Source organism: Hyperoodon ampullatus (assembly GCF_949752795.1).
Source record: "Hyperoodon ampullatus genome assembly, chromosome: 4".
NCBI classification, from domain to species: domain Eukaryota; kingdom Metazoa; phylum Chordata; class Mammalia; order Artiodactyla; family Ziphiidae; genus Hyperoodon; species Hyperoodon ampullatus.
Window position 1 is genome coordinate 45,824,854 of NC_136917.1, and position 15,412 is coordinate 45,840,265.

Here is a 15,412-nt window from a genome sequence, read left to right on the forward strand (position 1 = left end):
CCAGGGTTTTCACTGCTACCAGCTTAATGTATCATTTATAGTTCTTCTCAGTGGACAGAGCTAGGAAATAAGCAGTGAAAATAAAATGAAAGAAGAAAGAAAACATACTTCTTGAATATATACTATTATTTCCAATTGAAATTTATGATTACAGGACTTTAACTTCTTTGATTTTATATTTATATCACATTTCTCTTACGTTGAAATTCTTGTTTTCTAATGACGAATCTAGATTTTTTGCTCTATCCTATAATTTATTTATATTATATCAGAAGTACATTGTCAGTAGTATTTGCACTAATAATATGATAACCAAAAGCTGCTAAAACTTCTTTGCAGTTACCTCTGTCTTTAGGATATATCCCCCCAAAAGGAAGTATCAGTACTTCTAAATTACTGTCCTTCAAAAATCACTTGAAATAATTCTTCTCTCTGTGGTTATGTGCATTTGATATGTGCTTGAATTCATTCATCTCCTTTTTGCCCTTCATTCTGGAAATTTTAAAAAGTTATCTTGTTTTCTAATTATGTAAGACACGAACAGGGCACATAAAGAAGTAGGACACAAATAAGGAAGAAGTACTGTCCTTTCTTGGTAGTTAGAATATGACCAAGAGCAATGAATGCAGTGCGGCAGTGAATGTATGGGGTGAGAAGTCCTGGATCAGAGCCACCTTTGTGCTCCAGACCAGCAGTCTTGCTGTTCTGGGTTTATTAGTTGTGACTTCTTACCTACAGGGTGAGGTACGGTACTGCTTGTATTGGTCAAGATTCTTTTGATCATTGGAAACAGAAACTTGGTTTCCATGTTACAGAAAAGTTAAAAAAAGAATAAAAATCTAAAAAAGAGGCTCCAAACAAAACCTGAACAAAACAGACACATTTATTAAATTTTTGAATTTACTTTACTTTTGAATTAGGTTCTTCTCATGCCATAGCAAAGTGAGAAAGGAGGATTTTCTGACTCACACAGACCGTTGTTCAAATTCTGGCTGTATCCCTTAAAAGTTGTTTATCTCTAGAAAATTTATATAACCTCTTTGCCTCAGTTTCCTTATCCATAAAATGAGGATCCTATTTTACAGGAATCTTGTAAAGATTAAATGAGATAATGCATGTAAAGTACCTAGTGCTGTGTCTGGCACACATTCAGATTCCAGTTACTGTTGGTTTTTGCCATAGATACTGTTGCTTCTGTTTCTCTGATTAAAATTGGTGCAAACCATTTTTTTTTTGTTCTCCTTCCTTTGTCATATTTTTCCTTGAGAACTGCAGAGACTTTGTGCCCTATAATTTTTCGTTCAGTTCTACTTGTCAACCAAGACTTAGCTAAAGATAGCTCTCTAAACTTAGACTTCTTAAAAGAGAAAAAGGGGAAAGAAGTTTGAGCCTTTCTTTAATCTGAACTAGCTTGGTTCTATATTTTGAGTTCTCAGCACAGAGCTGGGAATCAGGACCCATGTGGTTCCTCTTTCCTTCCCCAGAAAGGAGCTGTGTGGATTTCAAGGTAAGTAATGTAGCAATATGGGAAACATGGTGGACTCTGAGCTCCTGATCCTAGCATTAGTCACTCTATGACCTGGGTGATCTTAGGAAATTTATTTCTCTTCTCTGTGCCCAAGTCTGTCTGTGAAATTAGGTCACTCAAGGAGATCTGAATTTGTTTCCAGTTTTTGAAGTGTGTGGTTCTATGTTTATTTAAACTCCTTCCTTGGTATATTTTATGTAAGCAGTTCTGTGACTTCTGTGATGCACATTTCTCTTGCCCAGTGGATTGGTATCCTTCCTTTTCTAAATGATGGACCCTATGGAGTCTGTAGGTTTTCCTTTTTCTTCTTGGCTGCCAAGAAGCCTGGAGTTAATTTTCATAGAAAATAGTAGTGACTTCCGGGTAAGATGGCGGAAGAGTAAGACGCGGAGATCACCTTCCTCCTCACGGATACACCAGAAATACAGCTACACGTGGAACAACTCCTACAGAACACCTACTGAACGCTGGCAGAAGACCCCAGACCTCCCAAAAGGCTCGCCCCGCACTCCGTGCCCCTCCCTCCCGCCCGGCCTGAGTGAGCCAGAGTTCCCGAAGAGGCTGCTCCTTTAACCCTTTCCTGTCTGAGCGAAGAACAGACGCCCTCCGGCGACCTACACGCAGAGGCGGGGCCAAATCCAAAGCTGAGACCCGGGAGCTGTGAGAACAAAGAAGAGAAAGGGAAACCTCTCCCAGCAGCCTCAGAAGCAGCGGATTAAAGCTCCACAATCAACTTGATGTACCCTGCATCTGTGGAATACATGAATAGACAACAAATCATCCCAAATTGAGGAGCCAGGAGTCAGTACTGTGCCTCTGAGGTGGGAGAGCCAACTTCAGGACACTGGTCCACAAGAGACCTCCCAGCTCCACATAATATCAAACGGCGAAAATCTTCCAGAGATCTCCATCTCAACACCAGCACCCAGCTTCACTCAACGACCAGCAAGCTACAGTGCTGGACACCCTATGCCAAACAACTAGCAAGACAGGAACACAACGCCACCCATTAGCAGAGAGGTGGCCTAAAATCATAAAAAGTCTGCAGACACCCCAAAACACACCACCAGACGTGGACCTGCCCACCAGAAAGACAAGATCCAGCCTCATCCACCAGAACACAGGCACTAGTCCCCTCGACCAGGAAACCTACACAACCCACTAAACCAACCTTAGCCACTGGGGACAGACACCAAAAACAACAGGAACTACGAACCTGCAGCCGGCAAAAAGGAGACCCCAAACACAGTAACATAAGCAAAATGAGAAGACAGAAAAACACACAGCAGGAGAAGGAGCAAGATAAAAACCCACCAGACCTAACAAATGAAGAGGTAATAGGCAGTCTATCTGAAAAAGAATTCAGAATAATGATAGTAAAGATGATCCAAAATCTTGGAAATAGAATAGACAAAATGCAAGAAACAGTTAACAAGGACCTAGTAGAACTAAAGATGAATCAAGCATCGATTAAAAACACAATAAATGAAATGAAAAATACTCTAGATGGGATCAATAGCAGAATAACTGAGGCAGAAGAACGGATAAGTGAGGTGGAAGATAAAATAGTGGAAATAACTAATGCAGAGCAAAATAAAGAGAAAAGAATGAAAAGAACAGAGGACAATATCAGAGACCTCTGGGACAACATTAAACGCACCAACATTCGAATTATAGGGGTTCCAGAAGAAGAAGAGAAAAAGAAAGGGACTGAGAAAATATTTGAAGAGATTCTAGTTGAAAACTTCCCTAATATGGGAAAGGAAATAGTTAATCAAGTCCAGGAGGCACAGAGAGTCCCATACAGAATAAATCCAAGAAGAAATACGCCAAGACACATATTAATCAAACTGTCAAAAATTAAACACAAAGAAATCATATTAAAAGCAGCAAGGGAAAAACAACAAATAACACACAAGGGAATCCCCATAAGGTTAACAGCTGACCTTTCAGCAGAAACTCTGCAAGCCAGAAGGGACTGGCAGGACATATTTAAAGTGATGAAGGAGAAAAACCTGCAACCAAGATTACTCTACCCAGCAAGGATCTCATTCAGATTTGATGGAGAAATTAAAACCTTTACAGACAAGCAAAAGCTGAGAGAGTTCAGCACCACCAAACCAGCTTTACAACAAATGCTAAAGGAACTTCTCTAGGCAAGAAACACAACAGAAGGAAAAGACCTACAATAACGAACCCAAAACAATTAAGAAAATGGGAATAGGAACATACATATCGATAATTACCTTAAATGTAAATGGACTAAACGCTCCCACCAAAAGACACAGATTGGCTGAATGGATACAAAAACAAGACCCATATATATGCTGTCTACAAGAGACCCACTTCAGACCTAGAGACACATACAGACTGAAAGTAAGGGGATGGAAAAAGATATTCCATGCAAATGGAAACCAAAAGAAAGCTGGAGTAGCAATTCTCATATCAGACAAAATAGACTTTAAAATAAAGACTACTAGAAGAGACAAAGAAGGACACTACATAATGATCAAGGGATCGATCCAAGAAGAAGATATAACAATTGTAAATATTTATGCACCCAACATAGGAGCACCTCAATACATAAGGCAAACACTAACAGCCATAAAAGGAGAAATCGACAGTAACACAATCATAGTAGGGGACTTTAACACCCCACTTTCACCAATGGACAGATCATCCAAAATGAAAATAAATAAGGAAACACAAGCTTTAAATGATACATTAAACAAGATGGACTTAATTGATATTTATAGGACATTCCATCCAAAAACAACAGAATACACATTTTTCTCAAGTGCTCATGGAACATTCTCCAGGATAGATCATATCTTGGGTCACAAATCAAGCCTTGGTAAATTTAAGAAAATTGAAATTGTATCAAGTATCTTTTCCGACCACAATGCTATGAGACTAGATATCAATTACAGGAAAAGAGCTATAAAAAATACAAACACATGGAGGCTAAACAATACATTACTTAATAACGAAGTGATCACTGAAGAAATCAAAGAGGAAATAAAAAAATACCTAGAAACAAATGACAATGGAGACACGACGACCCAAAACCTATGGGATGCAGCAAAAGCAGTTCTAAGAGGGAAGTTTATAGCAATACAATCCCACCTTAAGAAACAGGAAATATCTCGACTAAACAACCTAACCTTGCTCCTAAAGCAATTAGAGAAAGAAGAACAAAAACATCCCAAAGTTAGCAGAAGGAAAGAAATCATAAAAATCAGATCAGAAATAAATGAAAAAGAAATGAAGGAAACAATAGCAAAGATCAATAAAACTAAAAGCTGGTTCTTTGAGAAGATGAACAAAATTGATAAACCATTAGCCAGACTCATCAAGAGGAAAGGGGAGAAGACTCAGATCAATGGAATTGGAGGTGGAAGGGGAGAAGTAACAACTGACACTGCAGAAATACAAAAGATCGTGAGAGATTACTATAAGCAACTCTATGCCAATGAGGTGGACAACCTGGAAGAAATGGACAAATTCTTAGAAATGCACAACCTGCCAAGACTGAATCAGGAAGAAATAGAACATATGAACAGACCGATCACAAGCACTGAAATTGAAACTGTGATTAAAAATCTTCCAACAAGCAAAAGCCCAGGACCGGATGGCTTCACAGGCGAATTCTATCGAGCATTTAGAGAAGAGCTAACGCCTATCCTTCTCAAGCTCTTCCAGAATATAGCAGAGGGAGGAACACTCCCAGGCTCATTCTGCGAGGCCACCATCACCTTGATACCAAAACCAGACAGGGATGTCACAGGGAAGGAGAACTGCAGGCCAATGTCGCTGATGAGCATAGATGCAAAAATCCTCAACGAAATGCTGGCAGACGGAATCCAACAGCACATTGGGAGGATCATACACCATGATCGGGTGGGGTTTGTCCCAGGAATGCAAGGATTCTTCGGTGTATGCAGATCAATCAACGTGGTGCACCGTGTTGACAAGTTGAAGGAGAGGAACCGTGTGATCGTCTCAATGGATGCAGAGAGGGCTTTCGACGGAATTCAACACCCATTCGTGATGGAAACCCTGCAGAAAGTAGGCATGGAGGGAGCTTTCCTCAACATAGTGAAGGCCATGTATGACGGACCCACAGCCAGCATCGTCCTCAGTGGTGAAAGGCTGAAACCATTTCCACTGAGATCGGGAACGGGACGGGGTTGCCCACTCTCACCACTCTTATTCAACATGGTTTTGGAGGTTTTAGCCACAGCAATCAGAGAAGAAAAGCAAATAAAAGGAATCCAAATTGGAAAAGAAGAAGTAAAGCTGTCACTGTTTGCAGATGACATGATAGTATACATAGAGAATCCTAAGGATGCTACCAGAAAACTACTAGAGCTGATCGATGAATTTGGTAAAGTTGCAGGATACAAAATTGATGCACAGAAATCTCTGGCATTCCTATATACTAATGATGAAAAATCTGAAAGTGAAATCAAGGAAACACTCCCATTTACCATTGCAGCAAAAAGAATAAAATATCTAGGAATAAACCTACCTAGGGAGACAAAAGACCTGTATGCAGAAAATTATAGGACACTGATGAAGGAGATTAAAGATGATACAAATAGATGGAGAGATGTACCATGTTCTTGGATTGGAAGAATCAACATTGTGAAAATGACTCTGCTACCCAAAGCAATCTACAGATTCAATGCAATCCCTATCAAAATACCACTGGCATTTTTCACAGAACTAGAACAAAGAATTTCACAATTTGTATGGAGGCACAAAAGACCCCGAATAGCCAAAGCAATCTTGAGAACGAAAAATGGAGCTGGAGGAATCAGGCTCCCTGACTTCAGACTATACTACAAAGCTGCAGTAATCAAGACAGTATGGTGCTGGCACAGAAACAGAAGGGTGGATCAATGGAACAGGATAGAGAGCCCAGAGATAAACCCACGGACATATGGTCACCTTATCTTTGATAAAGGAGGCAGGAATGTACAGTGGAGAAAGGACAGTCTCTTCAATAAGTGGTGTTGGGAAAACTGGACAGGGACATGTAAAAGTATGAGATTCGATCACTCCCTAACACCATACACAAAAATAAGCTCAAAATGGATTGAAGACCTGGATGTAAGGCCAGACACTATCAAACTCTTAGAGGACAACATAGGCAGAACACTCTATGACATAGGTCACAGCAAGATCCTTTTTGACCCACCTCCTAGAGAAATGGAAATAAAGACAAAGATAAACACATGGGACCTAATGAAACTTAAAAGCTTTTGCACAGCAAAGGAAACCATGGACAGGACCAGAAGACGGCCCTCAGAGTGGGAGAAAATATTTGCAAATGAAGCAACTGACAAAGGATTAATCTCCAAAATTTATGAGCAGCTCATGCAGCTCAATAACAAAAAAACAGACAACCCAATCCAAAAATGGGCAGAAGACCTAAATAGACATTTCTCCACAGAAGATATACAGACTGCCAACAAACACATGAAAGGATGCTCAACATCTTTACTAATTAGAGAAATGCAAATCAAAACTACAATGAGATATCATCTCACACCAGTCAGAATGGCCATCATCAAAAAATCTAGAAACAATAAATGCTGGAGAGGGTGTGGAGGAAAGGGAACGCTCTTGCACTGCTGGTGGGGATGTGAATTGGTACAGCCACTGTGGAGAGCGGTGTGGAGGTTCCTTAGAAAACTACAAGTAGAACTACCATGTGACCCTGCAATCCCACTACTGGGCATATACCCTGAGAAAACCATAATTCAAAAAGAGACATGTACCAAAATGTTCATGGCAGCCCTATTTACAATAGCCCGGAGATGGAAACAACCTAAGTGTCCATCGTTGGATGAATGGGTAAAGAAGATGTGGCACATACATACAATGGAATATTACTCAGCCATAAAAAGAAATGAAATTGAACTATTTGTAATGAGGTGGATGGACCTAGAGTCTGTCATACAGAGTGAAGTAAGTCAGAAAGAGAAAGACAAATGCTGTATGCTGACACATATATATGGAATTTAAGAAAAAGGTCATGAAGAACATAGGGGTAAGACAGGAATAAAGACACAGACCTACTAGAGAATGGACTTGAGGATATGGGGAGGGGGAAGGGTAAGCTGTGACAGAGTGAAAGAGCGGCGTGGACATATATACACTGCCAAACGTAAGGTAGATAGCTAGTGGGAAGCAGCCGCATAGCACAGGGAGATCAGCTCGGTGCTTTGTGACCGCCTGGAGGGGTGGGATAGGGAGGGTGGGAGGGAGACGCAAAAGGGAGGGGATATGGGAACATATGTATACATATAACTGATTAAATTTGTGATAAAGCAAAAAATAAAAAATAAAAAAAAATAAAAAAAATAAAAAAATAAAATAAAAAAAAAAAAATAAAAAAATAAAAAAAAAAAAAAAAAAAAAGAAAATAGTAGTAACTCTTGTTAGTCTGAGTTTTTTCATACAATAATAATACCCTTCTCCATTTCCTAATTATATAGATTTCATTCTTTTGACATTCCTCTCACTTCAAGTAATATCTGTCTTATTTTATGCCACCCTAATCCTGTTGTTGTTGCTATTATGAGACTCTTTACGGATTATAAATGTTAATTCTGTGTCTAAATTGCTTCATAACCATTTGGGGGAGAAATAATCCCTCTCCTATCTATTCTGTCATGAGAAAAAAGGGAGTGATAGATATAAAAATTATGGGAATAATATAGTTTTTAGATTCAGCTTTCAGTTATTAGTATTAAAGGAGTTAAACATAACTCCAAAGGGATAATAATTAATTGTCAACTAAGTATGTGGTTCTGAGTTAAAAGCATCATTTAAAATGCAGTAGTTTTGTCTTGTCCAAAGATTCTGGTACTGAAACTGCTGTCACCTGAGCAATGATCAAAATGTTCTGCTCCTCAGAGTAATATGAAGTAGATGAGAGGACTCCATTTTTATAGCTTTTTGGGCAATAGGGACAAGTAATTTGCCAGGTGGTATGATGAGATTCTAATTGACTTTTCAAATGTTCTCATGAGTTCTAGGTTGGACAAAGAGCCCAACCCTCGGTGAAGGAAAAAGTACATGAAGATTAACTAACAGTGTTATTTCCTCAGCCTAATTCTATTGACCAATTCTGTTAGTAATTTGGGTAGCACATGCTGACTACATTTGCACATGACACTAAACAAATTAAAGCAAAGTGGCTAAGAGGATGGTCTTGGAGTTATATAGACCTGGGTTGAATCCCCACCCCTCCTCTCACTGTTTTTGTGAACTTCTACTGGCAAAATTGAGAATAAAGCCTAAAAGCTACAGGAAGATAGGCTTCAACTCATGACATGGAGGAATTTTCTAGGAAAAAAAAGCTTAAATGGGCTTTGGCTGTATTACTGGTGTCTAGAACCAGTAGGAAATTGTAAAGATCAGGAGCTCTTGTGTATTTAAATCCTGAGCTTGTAAACTCTGAATTTGAATTGGAATATTAATTGCTTTTGTGATAATGGCAGTGGATGATGGTCATGAATGATATTGATGACATTGTTGACCGTGCCCCCCTCAGGGCTTGTCAGATCACTTCTGTATTCCACTTCTAGGGAGTTTAAGAATGTTGCTGAATTCTAATGAATAGGGAGACAAGAGACCAAGCAGAGGTGGCGTTTGGAAGCCACATCCTATGAAGCCAGAATGAAGAAAATGGGGATATTTAATCAGATATTTAGTCCGGGGAACATCTTTAATGTCATGTGCAGTATGTCTTTTATGAAAGTCCAGACAGTAGAATCAGAACTAGTGGTTTGAAGCTCCAGAGAAACTGACGTCGGCCCAATACAAAAAATCGGAGAAAGAATTTGAATATTAGATTGGCCTAGGTTTGAGTTCCAGCATGGCCAGTCCTGTGTTACCATGTTCACATTACTTCACTGTCCTGAGCCTCAGTAATCTCATCTGTGAAGTGGGGATGATGTTAGACTTTATCTCATCGGGCACTTGCACAGATTAAAATGACATTTTACATGCAGATAAATAACACAATGTGCGACACATAGTACATACTTAATAATTGCTAGTTGTGGTTGGTGTTCTTGTTAACATTATTAGTAGTTAGGTCTAGAATATAATGAAAGTTTGCCTGCTTCAAGAGGAGACAACAAAGTAGTTATTATTGATTTTAAAAAGGATGAAGCAAAGGGTTTGGAGAGGATTTGACATGGGTTGGGCATGTTCATGACCCTTTGATTCTAGAAGTGCCTTTCTGGCATCATACTATAGGTAACCAGGTACATTTTCACTGATGTCCAGTTTTTTCCTGGCCTCTTCTATCCTTGGTACCCTATCCCTATGATCTTAGGGATCTGCTGGACCAGATTTAGCAGTTTTCCCACCATATAATTATCTGTAACTGCTTGAGCAGTTACATGCCTAAATTTTTCGTAAGCCACTTCATTCTGTAATACCAATGGCTAATCATAGAGCCTTTGATTATAATCTCTTCAGCATCAGTCTCTGTTTCTTGTTTACAACTGATTGGCCAGAGTTTATAATAGTAACAGACATTGAATACACAATGGTGAATGGATGCATGTATGGATGAATGCCTGAATGAATGGGGAAAGATGCAAACTGATGGAATTTCATGTATATGAGCAATCATTATGTTTAATATTCTATTTAGTGCCTAAATATGTATATTTGATACTTTATCCAGGTGGCTATTTGGCCTCTACTTGAGAACCTTCTACAGTAGGGAATTCATCACCTCTTCAGGCATGCCGTTTTTCCTTTGGACAAGTCTATTAGCATAGGCTTGCAAAGTTTCACCATATGTTGAACTAAATTGTGTCACTCAGCTAATAAATGAATGTACTGCCTCTCCTCGTAGTATTCGAGTTTTAACAGCAGACTACTAGAAGCACATTCTTTAAATAAAATAATTTATATTTTGAGCGCACAGTTTTAGGCACCAGGGCTGTCAGAAAGAAAATATGCTAATTTGCTTCTTCACAAACAAAAGATCCTATTGTTATATAGTTGTGGGGGATATAAGATGACAGGTGTTTGCAGTATTTCCATGTTACAATAAGAAATATATTTTGCACATCAGTAGGTATGTGGGAGATGAGGTATAAACTATGATAAAACTAAATACATAGTAGTCATGCTTCATGAATATAAAAACAGTTGTACAAAATTACATTTCTTTTAGTTTTAAGAAATGCTATAGAAGTGAATTGTATTTTTTTTAACTCAACAGCTCTTTTAAGTTAAACTTACAGAACCATGAGAGTCAGTATATTTGAATCAAACATTAAAAACGGTTTTATTCTAAGCAGCAATTAAGACTTAAATGTCATTATTTGATTTCTCCCTAGAAAGCATTTGTTTGCCAACCTGTGACTGAGCTGCTAAATTGGACACATCTGGAGACAATGCTATATCAAATCTAATTTTCAAAGGACACATCTGCTCTTTGAGGGGAAAAAAATAAGAAAAGACAGCCAAAGAGAAACCAAAGAATCATAATAAGTATGTGGGGGTGGGTGATAAACAGGTTACCATGGAGATCTGTTGGATTAATTGTCATACCACTTACCAGTGTGTCTCTGTAGTATTATGATGCCCCTTGACAGGGGTAGAGACTTCTAGAAAGAGAAATACATCTCAGGACAAAGCTCTAGGTAGACTGGTGGACATATAGTCAGACTATAATGATCCTGTTCCTCTGACAGCTGCCATAGCCACTCGGAGGGGTAAGCTCTAGAAGCCATGTTTACATGATGTGACCCTATCTCCCTCTCACGGCCATAACTGAATGGACCAGGGTAGACACCTGACTTGCAGTCGATCAGCTGGATTTTCTTTGTCAGGTATTTGGCATTTGGATTGAGATATGTCTCAGTCTGGCCTGTTTACTTGAATAGAGGAAATGTAAACCTTGGAGCTTTGGGAAAGCTATGTTTGTACAAGTGCTATGGGAGAGAAGAATAGGAGAAAGATGAAAGTAAATTACAGCCGTAGTCCTGAATGGCTTTCTGGTCTCTGGTTCTAGACCTTTCACTATCCTTGGCTTCTAAGAAATCACCCAGTATCTCTAATGTATTTCCCTGAATTGGTTGAAATGTTTGAAGTCAGTTTCTATAAATTGGAAGCACAAGAATACCAGCTTAAAAGGTGTAAAAATTGATGCCATTATCTTGGTTTCTCAGTAGTCAGTGATAAAGTTTTTTAGAAAATTCAAACCAGGGAGTCCATCTTCAGTACTTCCTCTGTACTAGATGATGAGGAGAACATAGAGAAAATATAAGTTACAATATTACCCTCTTCTTGTTCTCTTTTTTTAAAAAAAACTTATTGAAGTATATTTGATTTACAATGTTGTTTCTGCTGTACAGCACAGTGACTCAGTTATACATATATAGATTATTTGTCATATTATTTTCCATTATGGTTTATCACAGGATATTGAACATAGTTCCCTGTGCTATACAGTAGGACATTGTTGTTTATCCATCTTATATATGCTGGTTTGCATCTGCTAATCCCAAACTTCCAATTCTTCCCTCCCCCCACTCCCCTCCCCCTTGGCAACCACAAGTCTGTTCTCTATGTCTGTGAGTCTGTTTCTGTCTCATAGATATGTTCACTTGTGTCGTATTTTAGATTCCACTTATAAGTGAAATTATATGGTATTTGTCTTTCTCTCTCTGACTTACTTCACTTAGTATGATAATCTCTAGGTCCATCCATGTTGCAGCAAATGGCATTATTTCATTTTTCTTGTTCTCTTGTCACTACTTGCTACATCAATATCATATCCACACTAGGCTTTTCTAGGGAAAGTGAAACTCAGTGGAAGTAGATGTTCATATCTCATTAAGATAAAAACAATTCTGAAAGGACATTGTACTTCCAGTGATCTCATTTCAGCCTTGACTAAAAGGTAATGTTCCTCTTAATAAATGAGCACTCCATCTCCTAAGATGGGAGCAGCAATTGCTCTTTTAATTAGATGGCAGCTTCTCCTTAGCCTAAAAGGAGTGAGTTATATTAATTTTATGTTATTAGTAAAATTAACAATTCATTAATTAATTTTCCATTTCTCTCTGGAATGAGAGGAGGTAAGTATGAGATTTCGTGAGTCAGGGAAGCCTAAGAGGGTTTAATTTATCATGAAGTTTCCTGGCAGGACCACAGGGTTACAGAAACTAAATGAATCAGTGGATTAGTGTGAAAGTGTAGATTTCATGGAGACTACTCACCATTACTTCATAATGGGCTTTTCTTTCATTTACCACTGAGGTTATATTTCTGTTACTGAAATTTTGTATAGAAGGTACTCACTTAAATATCCCTAAACTCATTTTCTCTCTCTCTCTCTCTCTCTCTTTCCCCCACATCCCCACACTCTTTTTCTTTCACACGTGTAAATGGTTATCTCCATTACTTTCAAATTAAAATTCCATACATTATTTAAATATTAAATTAAAGTAAATTAATAAATAAGAACTTGAACTTTCTATTAATTTTGGAAATTAAGATCCAGGCCATAATATTTGATTTTTCTGTAATTAGAGGGATAGTATCTGAAGATGCCTTGGCATTAGAAAATGTCCTTATCTTTCAGCTGGCAGTAGAGGACAATATCATTAAGCTGGAACTCAGACTTGGAGTTTCCAGTCTGGCATATAGGGAACTTAGAAGTCTCTACACTGTCTTAACAAAACAAGTGAAGAGCTGAATGAATGTTCAAAATCAAGAACTCTTCTTCAGTCCATCAGAGAAGTGAGGTCACAAGGCAAACTGCTATCCCCTAAATTGAAGAAAGAGACAGGTGGAAAAAGAGAATCACAACTTAGCAAAGCAGAAACCCACAAGCAGAAACCTCCATGAGATCCAGTGCTGGGATATGAAAACTTAAACTGTATTTGGTAAATTGCTGAAGACTCATTATGAACAAGTTGGAGAGTTAAAAATTCCAGAGGGATCCATCACAGGGAAAGGAGTGGGGGCATCCTTTTGAAACTATTATTTTTAGGAGCTCTACCAGGTTCTCACAGTAAATATCTGAAAAAAATTTCTTCATGTTTTCAACAGAGAGAGGGGAAAAGTGACCATCTTTGAATACACCAGAACATTCTGTTCTTTTTAATAAGTCCTGCCATCAGGAGAAACTATTTTCCCAGAGCCTAACGTACTTAAGGAAGAGAAAATTCCACCTTCAGTTCCCTCTGGTCTTGTCAGACTAGGAATTTAGAGCAACTATGAATAATATGCTAAGGACTCTGATGGACAAAATAGACAATAAACTAAAACAAATGGATAATGTAAGCAGAGAGATAAAAACTCTAAGAAAGATTCAAAATGAAATGCTAGGGATAAACACTAACAGAAAGGAAGAATGCTTTGGTTGGCTCATTAACAGACAGGACACAGCTGAGGAAATCTCTGAGCTTGAAGCTATAACAATAGAAACTTCCAAAACTTAGAAGTTGAAAAAGACCAAACAAAAACAAAAACAAAAAAACAACCCACAACCAGACAGAATAACAAGAACTGTGGGACAACTGTAAACAGTATAACATACACATAATGGGTATACCAAAAGGAGAAGGAAGAAAGGAACAGAGGCAATATTTGAAGCATAATGACTAAGAATTTCCCCAAATTAACGTTGATACCAAACTGTAGATTCAGGAAGCTTAGAGAATACCAAGCAAGATAAATAAACACACAAACACACACACACACACAATTCTACCTAAGCATATCATATTGAAACTTCAGAAAACCAAAAATGAAAAAAAAAAAATCTTAAAAGAAGCAAAATGTAAATATAATACCTGTAGAAGAGCAAGGATAAGAATTACACCCAACTTTTTCTCAGAAACCATGCAAGCAAGAAAAGAGTGGAGTAAAATATTTAGTGTTAAGAGAAAAAAAAACCCAGTAATCTAGAATCCTGTACCCTACAAAATTAACCTTCAAAAGTGAAGAAGAAATAGATTTTCTCAGACAAATAAAAACTAAGAAATTTGTCACCAGTAGAGCTGCCTTGTTAGAAGTGTTTAAAAAGTTCTTCAGAGACAAGGAAAATGATACAGGTCAGAAACACAAATCTACATAAAGAAAGGGCATCGAAGAATGAATAAGTAGAAATAAAATGCAAGATATTTATTTCTTATTCTTAATTGATATAACCAATAATTGTTCAAAATAATAATAGTGACAGTGTATTCTTATGCTTATGTATCACTGAAATGAATGACACTAATGATACAGTGGACAAGAAGGAGGAATTAGGAATGCTTTGTTATAACTTGCACTACTCAGGAAGTGGTATAATGTTATTTGAAAAAGGATTGGGATTAATTGGAAATATATATTGGAAACTCTAGGCCAACTGCTTAAAAATATTAAAACAATAGAAGGGAAAAGAAATATAACTAATATTCGAAGAAAGGAGATAAAATGGAGTCATATAAAGTGCTCAAAACCATGAAGAACAGGAAAAGTGTGGAAGGTAAAAAAAAAAAAAATTGGAACAAAGAATAGGCTAATAAATTTTTTTAAAGTAATAAATATGGTAGATATTAATCTAACCATCACTTTTTTAAATTTTATTTATTAGTTTCTGCTTTATAACAAAGTGAATCAGTCATACATATACATCTGTTCCCACATCCCTTCCCTCATGCATCTCCCTCCCTCCCACCCTCCCCATCCCACCCCTCCAGGCGGTCACAAAGCACCGAGCTGATCTCCCTGTGCTCTGCGGCTGCTTCCCACTATCTATCTACCTTACGTTTGGTAGTGTATATATGTCCATGCCTCTCTTTCGCTTTGTCACAGCTTACACTTCCCCCTCCCCATATCCTCAAG